Source organism: Lonchura striata, chromosome 11, assembly GCF_046129695.1.
Source record: "Lonchura striata isolate bLonStr1 chromosome 11, bLonStr1.mat, whole genome shotgun sequence".
Taxonomy (NCBI): Eukaryota; Metazoa; Chordata; class Aves; order Passeriformes; family Estrildidae; genus Lonchura; species Lonchura striata.
Genome location: NC_134613.1, coordinates 20,661,041 through 20,674,870, shown reverse-complemented (window position 1 = coordinate 20,674,870; position 13,830 = coordinate 20,661,041). Strand labels below are relative to the sequence as shown.

At 41.8% G+C, this 13,830-nt stretch overlaps 1 long non-coding RNA gene across 1 annotated transcript in view; it reads left to right on the top strand.

Moving 5' to 3' along the window:
- Window positions 1-12,367, top strand: part of LOC110482984 (uncharacterized) — a 56,026-nt gene extending 43,659 nt beyond the window's left edge. The window contains exon 3 of the long non-coding RNA XR_002467491.1: window positions 12,280-12,367. This is a non-coding gene — a long non-coding RNA (uncharacterized LOC110482984). The remainder of the gene's footprint in view (window positions 1-12,279) is intronic.
- The last annotated feature ends 1,463 nt before the right edge of the window (window positions 12,368-13,830 follow it).

The window sequence follows — 13,830 nt, the reverse complement described above, 5'->3', positions numbered from 1 at the left end:
TTTCAGCAGCACAGTGGAAGAATGCCTTTGGAACCCCTAGGGCTGGTCCCCTCAGAGGAACTTCTCCTTCATTCCCTTTTTGCCATGAAGGATACCAGTAAAAATGGCAGAGGTGTTCCATTAACAGCATTAGAAAAGTCTGCAGAGGTGATCTTTTCTCCTTCAGAACTTCATAAAAGTTGCTGTAACATGTTTTATGCGGTATCGTCATCTCTGTGAAATCATGGCTATAACTTAGTTTGTACTTGTGCCAAAAATGATATTATGGGCCCTTGGGTGAATTTACTGAATTTACACTGTAAAGTGTAATAATTTCAGAAACAGACAAATTTGGACCAAGTGAATGTGCTCTGCTTACAGCTGCGTTCCAGACCTTGGCATCTGCCAGCAGCCCATGCAGTAACGGGCCATGCATGTGCATTTTTACCCCCTTCAGCCCCAGTGCAGTAGAAATCTAAAGTTTAGTTTGAAATTTTTAAATTAGCACTACATACTACACAAATAAATCCTCCAAGTCACTAATGCCTGATGTGCCCATAAATTTCAGGGTTGGTGGTGAAGCAGACACTGCAGGTAGATGGATCTCAGGACACCTGAATGGTGACAGTAGCATATGCCTCTGGGATTTTAATAATAACAGCAATAATAACAACAATAATATCTCTTAAAGCATGGATATATAATTTAAATAAGTGGATTCAAACATGTGGGGTATATATCTGTTCAGCAGAACACAGACATAGTTATTGTGGCTCAGGATAAATGACGATGTGGTCGGGCCTGCATGACAAATTAATTACCCCAGGAAGTAAATGCTTTAATTTGGAGGTAACTCTGTGCTATGTAGACATCTTGGGTCATTTGAAGGGACCTGGGAAGTGAGTCTGTGGCAGGACATGTCCCTGTGGATGTGGTTCTGGGGTCCAAGCCTGGCTCTTTAATCAGGCTCACATCTCCCCTCCGCGGCAGTGCTGGCGGCCGTGGGGAGGGTGCTCGTTTCTCCATTATGTGGGAACATGTGGAGAGAGAATTTACTCCTCAGGTTCTGAAAGCTCTGTGTGAACTTCAATATAACAGTGCCAATTTTAATCAAAGAAATGTACTGTGGATGTCACCTGCATTTTTATCCAGTTCTCTTTGACAGAAATAGAATTCTGAGTCCTGCTAGCGATAGAAAGGGCAGAAAAGCCCACTCCTAGGCTCATTTTGCTTGCTGTTATTCTGCTACCATAATTACCTCTAAACATAATTATGGGCAAGACAAATGACATTTTTAGCTTTGGTCTTTAAAGACAAGAGTTAATTTCAGGCTTTGACCAGAACTATGTTAATTAGCCTCTACTCACTCTCTTTGTATGGAATTACATCACCCAGGACTTAGCATAGGTTGCCTTTCCTGTATCTTTGAGTAATGAAAGGACACGGCATGGCAACCAAATCAAGGGCTGCTGCATTAACAAGGCCACTTTTCTGCCCATTTATCATCTATTAAAGGTGCACTAGTTTGTAAAGTAACACCACCTTCAGCAGGGCCGCCAAGAACAGCTCCTCATTTATTTTCTGCATGGTTTAAGTTGGAGTTAGACCCACCTTGTAGCTCAGAGGTGACAGCCAGTAAGAAAAAGTACACTAATTGAGACATCTCAAGGGAGAAATAGAAGAAAACTGAAAAGGTAATTAGAATGAGAGGGTTTCAAGCTGGGTAAGTAAAATCGAATGGAGGTGCATATTAGGGGCTGTTACAGATGGGAAAGAAAGTACTTGGAGAATAAAAAAAGAAAAATGAATATTAGAGAACAGAGCACCCTTTTCACACATGAAGAATAGAGGATAGAGATAAAAAATAATGTAACAGTGGAGATACAGGCTGGGGAAAAAAACCCTCCAGAAGTATGAAGGACATATTTAAATGTAAGAGAGGAAGAATGGGGAAAAATAATAGAGCATATCAATTACTAGCGCTGTAGCCAAGGGAAGAGAAACTGTCAAATGAATATTTCTGGAGCTGTGGAAAAGTCTCCTTCCTTTGTGGGAAATGTAGCATGTGTTTAGTCTGTGTGGGAGGGGTTTCTTTTGGGGGCTAACTCAGTATTTAAATTTGCTGCAGTGTTAGTAGCTCAATTGGAGTGTTGGGGTGAATGCCAGCCTGGACAGAATTGGGTTAATGAGATGTAATTTGGCAGAGTTTGTAGCTGATACTAGACCTTCTTCTAGTGGTGGAAGTTTTTGCCCCTCAGTGATTTTCCCTGTGTGTTTCTCGTGTCCATAGTTAGGGGCATGTTAAGGTCCAATTTCATTTTTTCCCATTTTAAGCCTTCCCTTATCTCCCTTATCTGCCTGAAAAGAATCACCCAGCTTACCCCAAGGGCATTTCCACCCCCACACAGGGAAGCTGAAGTTGCTCTGTTGCCCTCAGGCAGATGCACACCCACACCAAAGCGGTCACAGTTTTTGGTTGAGTGGAAGATGACCATTGCTTCCCATTAAGGTCACAAGTGGTTAAGGAGGATTTCTCCTTTTGCCTCTGCCGGAGGCAGGAGGCTGGAAGTGAAGAACTTCTTCATCAGGAGGTAGAGAAGTTGGAGCTTCCTCTGGCTGCAAGGCAGGAATCACAGAATCACAGAATGGTTTGGGTTGTAAGAGACCTTAAAGCCCATCTTGTCCCCCCCCCTGCCATCAGCAGGGACATTTTTCACTGTCCCAGGATGCTCCAAGCCCTGTCCAGCCTGGCCTTGGGCACTCCCAGGGATCCAGGGGCAGCCACAGCTTCTCTGGGCACCTGTGCCATGACCTCACACCCTCCCAGGGCAAACTTTATTTTGAATAGTTAAGTTATATCCACTGCCTTTCAGTCTGAAGGAATCTAAATCTTCCCCTTTCAGGGAGGTGGGACCCCAGAGCCAGGACCAGGTGACTTATTAACCCTAAAATACTTGTGGGCTCAGTATCCAGTGGGCTGGAAGGACCTAATTGCAGCTCTGTATCCCGAGAAGTGCTGCACAGAGGGACCTGAGTGAGTCCAACTGAGAAAATCACCCTTGCACCCTTGAGTTAGGCGGTCAGGGGAAGTCAGCAAGAGCTTTGTTTGTGGTTCTCTTGGTGGGGCTGCACCAGCACTGCTTGTCCTCATTAGAGCTTGTTCGTAAAATACTTGGGGTGTCCTGTACAGGGCCACGAGTAGGACTCGATGATTCTCATGGGTCCTTTCCCAGTCAGGCTATTCTGTGATTCATTTAATGCTGTTTATAGTTAAAGTTGCATCTTTGAAATTAATATCCACTCACTGTGGAATTTTCTGAGCCAAGTATTTGGCTCAGAAAATACAGTATTCGTGGTTTTAATTGATAGTCTCACTGTTTTTCCTGTGCATTGTCTGTTAGATCTTTCTTTTATAAGCTTCACTGATAAAAATTGCCAGAAAAGGGTTTCTTGCTTCATAAAAGTTCTGCTGGATTCTGATTAAAAATTGGAAAACTTTGAAGCTGTTAATAACACTGTCTTTTTTTAGCCACTGAAAATTTTGAACACTTGAGCAAAACCTATTTTCATATTTCCATTTTCTTTTGTTTTGTATTTAAGAAAATTAGCCTAGAAACTTAAAAAATTCTAATTGCATATCATAGCCTGATTCTGTTCTTCCTGAGAAATAACTAAGAGCTTTTGGGAATTTGCTAAACTGAAAGAAGAAAAATCACCCCAAAATTAAAAAAGTAAAACCTTCAGACATTTCAAAGAGCAAAGGTGTGAGAAATTTAAAACAAAACAGAAAACCAGTATGTGAAGTTAGACATACCCTGGCTATTTCCCTTGATTACAAAAGCCATTTGTGTGGCAGGAATGTTCATGGACAGTCAGGACTGCAGAGTTTGGTATTGGTTATTGCTGCCTGAAGAAAGGAAAAAAGTAGATCTTTGCTCCAGACTGATTACCTGAGTTATGGAAATGCTCTGGCCAGGTACTTCCAGGATAATCTTTTCTTTTGCAAGACATAGCCAACTTTCTGCAGAAGGAAACGGTGGCAAGTTCAGTGGGAAATGACTGAGCTCTCAGTGCCAGAGTTTCAAAGATCACAAACTCCCTCTGAGGATTTGAAAAACAAAGAAAACCCTGTGACAGAGAATATTCTTCTTCATTCATCATTTGAAACCCTGCCTCTAAAAGTGTTAAGAACAAGTTATTTTCAATATGAGTTAGCCCCAGGGGATTTGATAAAAGGCACTTTTCTTTTCCAGCTGGCTAATCAAAAGTGGTCTGCAGAAGACTTTAGTGACTTGGAAGGCAGTTCTGAGACTCCCCCAGACTCAGCAAACTTTCCTGATCCAAGGAACCAAAAAACAAAGATGTGTCACAGGCCTGACTGAATATGGGAGCTGGGAAGATGGAGCTCATTTATCAGCAAGCCTGGAAATCTCCTGGGAAAAGGTGGAAAACAAATTAATATCTCATCTGCAAGCTCCTATAGGTTCTCCAGTACTGAACTGTTCTAAGTAAGGAAAACAGCTTTCATGTTTGAGAGACATTTGTCTCACTTCCTCTCCAGAGAGTGTTACACAGAGAGAGCTGGAGGACTCACAGTTTGTTTTTCTCAGGCAGAGCCTGTTCTGCTAGGGCTAAATGAGCATTTACTAGAGCCTTCTTCTGAGGTTGGTGCTGAAGATTTGGGATTTGCAAAGTTGGCTTTCCTTTCTTGGAAGGAGAGGCAGACCTCTTTTGTCAAAACCCTTCAAAACCTCCTGTTCCTTGTGGACATCTCCCCCTGACACCAGCTGGGGATCCACTCACAGGCAAGGAGATGGATAACTGAGGAAAAGCCAGCAGGCACCAGTGATTGGTTTCCACATCAAGGCGTCCTAAACATAGAAATTTTTCTCTCATGTCAACAATTTTGTTATTTGCTTCCTTATGCTGCTCTAGGGTGGTCCCTCAGACCAGTCAGTACATAGGATTAATTTGAACATATTTTTATTTCCTGCAGTATTGGTTCATGCGATCAGACCACTAATACCACTGTAGATGGCTGTGGGCATATATATACATATTCAAATTGGCTGTTTTATTGATAAAGATCAATTAATGTGATTCCATCTTCAACAATCACTGCTTGGTTACGCTCACAAAAAAACTGAATTAGAGCAACATGTGTCTGAATAGGCTCAATGTATTTCAAGGTTCACTTATGATCCAATTTAGATTTAATAATCAGGGAGTTGCTAAATGAACTTCTCTGTTCTCAGAGCAGACAAGTGCCTGGCAGGGACTGTGACCCTGTCACCAGCCTGTCCCTGGTAACATTCACTTTGTGTGGAATTTGTGAGCCACATTCCTCAAAGTACCTTCTTTTTCCATCTGTCTATTGTTATCCATGTTTCTGCTAGGGAATTTCATAAATTATTTCCTAATACTTGACGTCTGCTTTTTGTTTGGGTTTTATTTCTTATGCACAATCATGTATGGTATATATATAGAATATGTTTTTATGTTTGTGTATTTATTTTCTCCATGCTCTGATGTTATTGTGTCCTTCCATGTCCAGACCTAGGCAGACAAATGAGATGAACAAATCTAAAATGTCATTAAATATCTGCAAAAGCTTCACCCAAATGTTGTTAACAGGTGGAGAGAACAGATACCATGTGCCCTCTCTGACTTCATGGCTGGAGGGGGACACATGCAATAGGGTTTGATGCCCTTCAGCAGATAATCTTGTGATTTCTCATCTCATCAAAAAACCTGTCTGGCTTTGAATTTCTGCCTGCCCTTTTGAAGAGCTTAGCTTAAACATCATCATTAATTGGTCTTTACAGTCCAATAATAATTACTAATATTTGGCATCACTGCCTGTCAGCCTGTTTATTCCCAGAAACCTGACTGCCTTAGAGGTTCTCTCTTCTTTTTTTTTTCTTTTTTTTTGGTTGAACAGTGGGAAAAGCCCCTGAATAATTCATCAAGAACCTTTTACATTATGAAAAATATAATCAGCTGGCAGTCCTGAGATATCTTATTTCTACAGGATGCTAACACAAGTATTACAAGTGACTGCAGGATTGATGCCAGAACGCAGTAGGTGTGGATTCACAGAGCCCTCTTTGTTCCAGGCAGCCTCAGCCCATGTGCAGGGCTCAGAGAAGGCTGGGTATTCCTCACCATGCCTACCTAGTGCCAATTAATAATTTAAATCCATTAATCGGTTAAGATGAACACTTAGTGTTGCTTGACTCACCACCACCAAGTGGAGAGGGTTTTTCCAGGTTAAATAAAAGATCTAAATTTTGTCTTCTTGTGAAGGAGCTGGGAGTGCCACAGCTTCCTTCGTGAGAGGCTTCAGTTTTTATTTGGGAGGTGGGGGTGGGTGTTACTATGCCAAAAGTGCTTAAGTAAACAGTAATATCCGTACATCATAAGTAGATGTCTGAGAATATTAGCTGTTTATTTCCCTGACACACTCTGAGGAGTCTATGGGGGGCTCTTGCAGGAGTCAGGACCTCGATGTAACATACAAGCTTTGATTCTGATATTTCCCTTGATAACCGTGCTCTACCATATTGGGGTCGGAAGTCAGCAAAGGTTCATTGGCTGTTGTAATGCTCACTGTCACCAGTAATAAGTACAAAGGACTTGCTTTAAAAGCTGGCTTATAAAACTTTAAGGAAACTTGGATTGCTTAAGTGAACTTCCAAGGCTCTTCAGGGGCCAAGTGCACTTTGGTTGTCTACTTATATTAATTTCACAGAGTTTAAAGGGTCAAGCAATGCAGTTGGTGATGCTTATTAATTTATGAAACACAGAACCTTGCACTATCTTGCTTTGACCACTTTCGCTCTCCTTTTAGAAAATTTAATATACATTAAAGCTTGCTAGACAGGGGCGCCCTAAAGGATTAAGCCCAAAGTTCACAGCTGGACTAAAAGGTTCAAAGACGTTGTATCTGCAACACTGATTTGATTCCAAGTGACGTTCAAACAACAGAACCAAATTGGAGATGTTTGAATGTGTAAGGAAACAGCAATTAGAGGAATACCACAGAACAGCAAAGGATTAGGATTTATTTTCCTCAAAATAGTAAAACTGATTACAGCCTTGTTCTTTCTTTGGTGGGGGGATGTGTTTGATCATATCAGCTTTTGGGGTCAGTGGTTGTCAAGAGCATATTTTGGTGTTCCAATACAGCTTGCCAAGCTCTGGACATTCATGAAGACTTAGCAACTTTACAGAATATTTTTGATTGCTGGGTAGGAAAATATTAGCCAGAAGGGAAGAAGGAAAGGAAGAATGCATAACTACTGGAGAACCAGGGTTAGTGTTTAGGAACATGATGTACTCCTGTTCAGGGGTATTTCTGCATTCTGTCTACTTGCCTTTGAATTGCTTTGGAGTCTTGTCCAGGGGAGATAATTCCAGAAGCCGTTCACACCCAGGCTGCAAATTCCATATGCTGCGTTCAGGTGACAAAGGGAATGTGATTGCAAAGCTACTGGGAAAATTGGAAACCAAATTGGCCCTGATGGTTGGTCTTTATAGTGTCCTTTTGGAATCAACAAGAGGGAGAAGAGAATGAAGGACAGGGAAATGAAGTGTCCCACTGTAAAGAAAATGAGTTTATTTAGCCAGTTTGTAAAGGGAGAAGCAAATTTCATGTTATGCCAGGTCTGATTCCTGAGGCTTTAAGGAGCCTCAAGGCAGCAGTTGTACTGGAAATTTGCAGCTGCAAAGAGAGACTCTAAACCCTGTAAGGGAGTCCCAGTGGTGAGGAGTGTTTACATTGCAGCTGGGCCCAAAGAGCCTCAGATAAGACTGTGGGGCCCTGTGGTGCATCACATGCTGGGCGACTCTGTGGCTGGAGATGATTCATAGCTTTTATGGGTGAAAAAGGACAAAAATGTGGGGGAACAAAACAGCCAGGAAGAATTTTGTGTGATCTGTGGCACTTCATTTCCAGCCAGAGAACAGAATTCACATGTCCAGGCCTTCCCTTGTATTTTAAACCCTTTAAACTGAGAGAACAATGCAGAAAATCCCAGAGGACACATGAGAAAGGGGGTTGTACCTAATCCCTTTATCATTTCTTTGCATTTACTTGCTAACAAAATATATTTTTCTTTAGAATGGCCTCTGAGATTTTATACTATGGGGTATTTGGTTTAAAATATACTGTAACCTTCCTCTTTTTAAATTGATCAGATCAGCCTTGAACACTCAAAGAAAAATCTGCCTGCTCTGAATATTGCCTGAGGATTTAGAAAGGTCTTTCTTGGAAACAGAAGAACAAGATGAAACAATTATCTGTAAAGCATGGTAAGAGAGAAAAAGAATAAAGAAACGAGTTATGTTTGACTTGTCTTCTTCCAAGAGACAGGGTTTTTTTTGGTTTTTTAGAGTAGAGTTTAGATGTGGGAGATTTGCAGTGTCTTGCTAGAACAAGTTGCAAAACACAAGCAGTTTTCCTCCTGCTCTGGTAACTTGTAGACCAGAGAAAGTCTTTGTTTTGGCAATTTGGTTTGCAGTCAGGCTGTATTATTTGCTGCTTCAGTTGTAGGATAAACTTTCCTAATGACAGGTGTCAATTAAATAAATGTTATCTTCCACCTGAGCAGAGCAACACTAAAATTTCAACTGAGTTATTAATAAACAAGGAGCCAATGGATGTGATCCCTTACTCTGAAGGGATGATTGTCAGTCACACCTCAATGGCATCTGCTTGCAGATATAATGAAGAAAGATTATCATTGCTGTAAGTGACTGCAGTGACTCTGGTCAGCAAATAATAAAGACATTGTCACAGTGATCAGCCCTGCCTCCCAGGTGCTGACACTGTTAAGTGATATCTCTGTGGGATTTGGGTCCTCATTTATGTAACTGTGGTTGAAAACCAGAAAAAAAAATACCCTTCTTAATAATTAATTTCATGCCATTCTCTGCATGTCTAAATGGAAAACTCAGTCGTGACCAAAGTCAGCTTATTTGTGCACTGATGAGTTAGAGAAGCAGCAGTGAAAGACCTTTAAAGCGACATCCTTGGTTTAGTATTGAGAATGCAAACTGTTGGCAATATATGAGTTTCTCCAGAGCTGATTTTGGATCCTGATGGGGTGAAGGAGGAACGAGCCATTTCCTGTGTCCTTTGGAAATATAGAAATAAAATATTCTTTTAGTATTCCAGCTTTCCTGTGGTGCTAGCTGCTGTTGGGAATTGTACAGGATCCAGAATCCTTCTGTGTCTGTCCTTACCTTAATTTGTAGCTTCAATTAAAGGTGTGTGAGAGGAGGTTGGATGCATAGCCCCATCTGCACACAAAGGGACAGATGTGAATAATGAAATGGACCAGGCCAGTTGTGATAGAGCTTAGCCAAAGTGAGAAGGGAGGAGACTTCAAGACCTTCTCCTCTTTCATAGAGTGCCAAGCACCCCAAAGGCGGCCTTATTTAGCTGGCAGTGTCCCCTGATTCTCCTGGGAAGGGTACTTCAGTGTCTGTGTATGTTTCCAAGACTTAAAAAGCAGACTGAAAAATATAAAAGGTGCAAAGGAAGTTTCTGACTTTTAAATCCTTTTACCATCCCCAAATTTCTGTTGCAGTCACAGATGATACAATACAGAGTTGATAAATTCACCTGCTCCGACATCAGGCAAGTGTAAAAATTCTAGGTTTTGCTTTGGATTTCTTGCCTTCCCATATTCCATCTCAGTCCAGAACAAAGGGCTGAATCCTGCTGAAACAATTGATCCCCAGGGGCTGGATGCTATTGTCTCTAATGCACAGATAAAAGTCAGTCATATCAGCTGCAGATGAAATCACAGATGAAATCTTACTAATTAATTGCATGAACTTTGTTTCTGCCTGGTTTGAGATTCTCTCAGCCTTGCAGAAAGATCTGGGCACCCATACTGTACACCTCAATGGGGCTGTTGATTTTCCAAGGAAGACTAACAATTTTTTTTTTCTGCCTAAAATAGCCCTGCAATTACTCCTGCTCGCATGGTTTTGCAGTTACAAAATGGTTTCTGAAAACTGGTTTTGTTCACACGTGATTGAAAAGATGCCCTACGTTGTTCTGCCAAGTTAGGCACTGATTCAGGTTTATGACCATATCATTAATATTTTAGTACTGCATCAGTAACTGGTTGCTATTAATATGTAGTGAAACAGTGATATAAAAAGGGAGATGTTCCCAATCATTTGGCAGAATTTGCATTACAGCTGGATGAAATTTATAACACATCTCCCGCAACCTACCAGTCTGAACTCCTGTTATTAATTTCTGCTGTGTTTATTCCTCCTTTATGTTCTCTTTGGGCGATATTCTATCAAGTTTCCTGGCAAGCACCACGGTGGATATAGCTAATTTCAGCTGACTGCAGGGGAAGGACTTTGCAGAAAGTGAATTTTGAATTAGCACTAGTATTTGCAGCAAAAATCTCCCCCTGAGAAGCCTATTCCCCTCGGCCTGGCGTCAGCAGCACTTAAGTGCATGTGAATGGCCCTATTGACTTCAGGTAGGCAGCTGTTTAATTACCTTCCTGAATCCAGGCCAGAGCAGGAAACAACTCCCAGCACAGACCGGGGCGCCTGCTCTCCCAGTGCTGGACTTCTGAGAGTGACCCACGCACTGTTTGACTTGGTAATTTGGCAAATCCTTTCCAGTCGAGAATAAATTTGAGGAAATCATCATTTGACGCACGGAGAGGTGAAATTTGTGCAGTGTATTTTTCATGACGAGGCAGCTATTGCCCGGATTTATTCAGCCTGCTTGGCTTTTCCTGTTCCAATAGTCCCAGCAATCACATTTTTTTCCTCCCCCACGTTTTATTTAGGAACTGTGAGATGACAGGTCTCTTGCCTCTCTACCAGGAAAGCGGAGTGCTGCACGCAGCGTGCTGCACACAGGAGCAGGAGGATAAAGAATGACATGCTACTCTCTAAGCTACAACTATTTTTTTTTTCCCCAGCTCGCATCTGCTCTTGTCCCTCTTCTGTTCTCAGATCACTCTTCAGCTTCCCTTAGGAATCCAGCTGTGTCATCACATTGTGTGGCATCCTAATATTTCATACTAAGCTGTAAGCCAATTAGGAATGACTACTTACCATGCTGAATCATAGGAAGAGAAAAGGATAATGTGTCCTTCATATAACGAACCTCCTCTTTTTTGGCAAGACAGATCACCTACACCTTACATTTATAAGCCCTGTGGCTTTTCACTCTACCCAATTAGGGTGCAGCTTCCTCTCACACTTCTGCAATATTTTAAGGGACTTATTTACAGATGGATGCTTATTGAAAATGCTGACCTGCTACCATTTTACCTCATGGCACCTTTCATCTTCAGAGACTGAAACACTGGACAAAACTTGATGTTGTAATCACCTTTACAGGATAAGAACATGAGTGCAGCAAGATATAAATACCTTGTCCTGAGCTTCTAAATGAACTGGTGACCCTGCATGAGGGTAGGGTAGTGTAACACTATCAGATGTTACACAGGGTTCAGGGAGATGTTGATTAAAGTCAAACTGTAAAATAAAGCCTGTTAACATCTAAAAGGCAGAAGAACAAACCATTGATGTGCATTTGGGAGCACGTGAATTGTTTAGTAATGAGCATCGAAGATATTAAAATATATTTCCCATGCTGATGTAATTAATGGGCTATTATGCCAGGTGTCTAAGCTGTTCAGGGGTCTGGGATAAATTGCGTTCCAGCAGAAAATGTGAAGTGTGATTTAAATGGAATAATGTTAGTTGTAGTGGAGCCTTTAGGATGCCCCCTTTCCTCCAACTGGTGTTTCCTTTTCCCAAGCTGCTTAAGGAGCTATTGGTGGTGTTTATTGTCCAGGAAGAGATGTACTCCTTTAAATTTGTCTTTGCACCCTGGTAGCGTTGCAAACTGAGGACTCTGGTGACCTGTGGCTGGTACCTGCCATCCTTCAAACCTTGCCCAGCCTTGTTAGTCCTCACTGCAAACCAGCAGGGCTGCTCAGAAGCCAGTCAAACCTCCCTCAGGTGACAGATTTTGGGTGCAGTCATGGCAGGGACTGCAGCCATCTAAGAGCCCTGGCTGTGGATACCTCTAGGAAGAAAGGACAGCCTTGGATTTGGCTCCTCAAAAGGCATTTTCCAGACCAAGTCCAGGCATTTTTGTTTTTGTTGCCTCTGCTGCTTGGACAGGTTGTAGCTAAAGAAAACATGGGAACCACTGGTTTCAGACTTCTTCAGTGATGTCCAGCCATACCCTGCTAGGGTTCAATTTCTGCCTTGCTATTCACATCCCTTTGTTTTTACCCTCAGATACCTCTGGGACAAAGAAGTTCTCCCACAGCCTGCCAGGACGGGGAAGTGGTGAGTCAAAACACCAACATGTGGGGCTGAAGCACAGAGCCAGGCAGCTGTAGAGGACCCCTCTGCTTCCCAGGGTAACTAATCCCACCTCTGCTGAGCCCACTGGAGGGCTCTGATGCTAAGGTAGAGCTGAGGATGTTGCAGTACAAGAGATTTTGCAAGTAGAGGATGAAGATTTATTATATTTTTCTTGCTAAGACAAGTCTTGAGTAAGTTGAAGTTAGTTTTACTGTAAAGGTTTTGTGCTTTATCTTGTTTTATCTAATGCTTGTTTTATGAACATAGGGGTTTAGAAACCTTTTGATCTTCAAGAGAAAATTGCCTGTTTAGGAGCTATACCTTTTGTATTGTTATTCAAAAATGTCTCAGTTAATCATTAGTAAAGGCCTTGCCAGCCTGTGTTGCAAATTCTTTTTTTTTTTTTTTTTTAAATGCAGCCTGTATATAATTTATATGGTTCCTTTCCACATAGATAAGGATTCATCTCAAATGTCAGGGTGGGGGAGGAAAAGATACATGACCCAGAGGGCAAAAATATTGAATGCACTGGTGCTGGACTTGACATTCCCCTAGTATTCCCTGTGATAACATCAATCTTAAGGAACCCTCCTGGTATAAATACAGAGCTGCTGTGCTTAATATATATTTCCAAAGGAATTTCATAGTAATTGAGCATTAAATGATGTCCACTTATTGTAAAGTGCTACTGTTTTTATTAAAAATTATAAATGGGCTTTAGCAGAACAGAATATACCAGATTCACACCACTGTCTCTATTAGTCTTTATGTTACAATTGTCATTGACCAGCTTTACTGCATTATTTTTAGACAGTTCATAATTTCCCCCGCTGATCAAATGAAGATCTGTGAGCACAGAAAGGCACTGGCTAAATTATGTAGTGCCATTGATTTTTATTCTCCTTATTTCACAGAACACACTTTAAAATCTCCCTGTGTCTGTGATGGGCCTCAGGAGCACCTGGAGGAGCTGGTGTGGCTGGAACACGTGGGCTGCACTGGGAATCTCAGAAATTGTGGCAGATGTTGGTGGAAATTGAGAAATTGTGGCAGAGAGAAATGGTGGCAGATGTTCCACCTGTGGAGCTGTTCAAGGCCAGGTTGGACTGGGCTTGGAGCTGCTTGGTGTGGTGGAAGGTGTCCCTGCCCAGGGAAGGGCTGGATCTCAAAGGGGAGCTTTAAGGTCCTTTTCAACCCCAATCATCTATGACTCTGAAATATTGGCATTTCCCTTCTCTACAATGACTCTTGCATGGGGTACCAATTCACCCACTCACTCAGCCTCTCCTCGTTGTGACTTTCAAACATTTTCAAGTTTGAAGAACAAAACCAAAGTAAACGTGATGAATGTTTGGTTCAGTTTGTGGGGAATGTTGGTTATTTCACCGTGCTACTTTGGGGATATTTGGGGATGCTTGCACATTACAAATTGCTGGAAAATATGTGAACTGAAAAATGTTTTCTGAGATTGAGGAGAGTAAG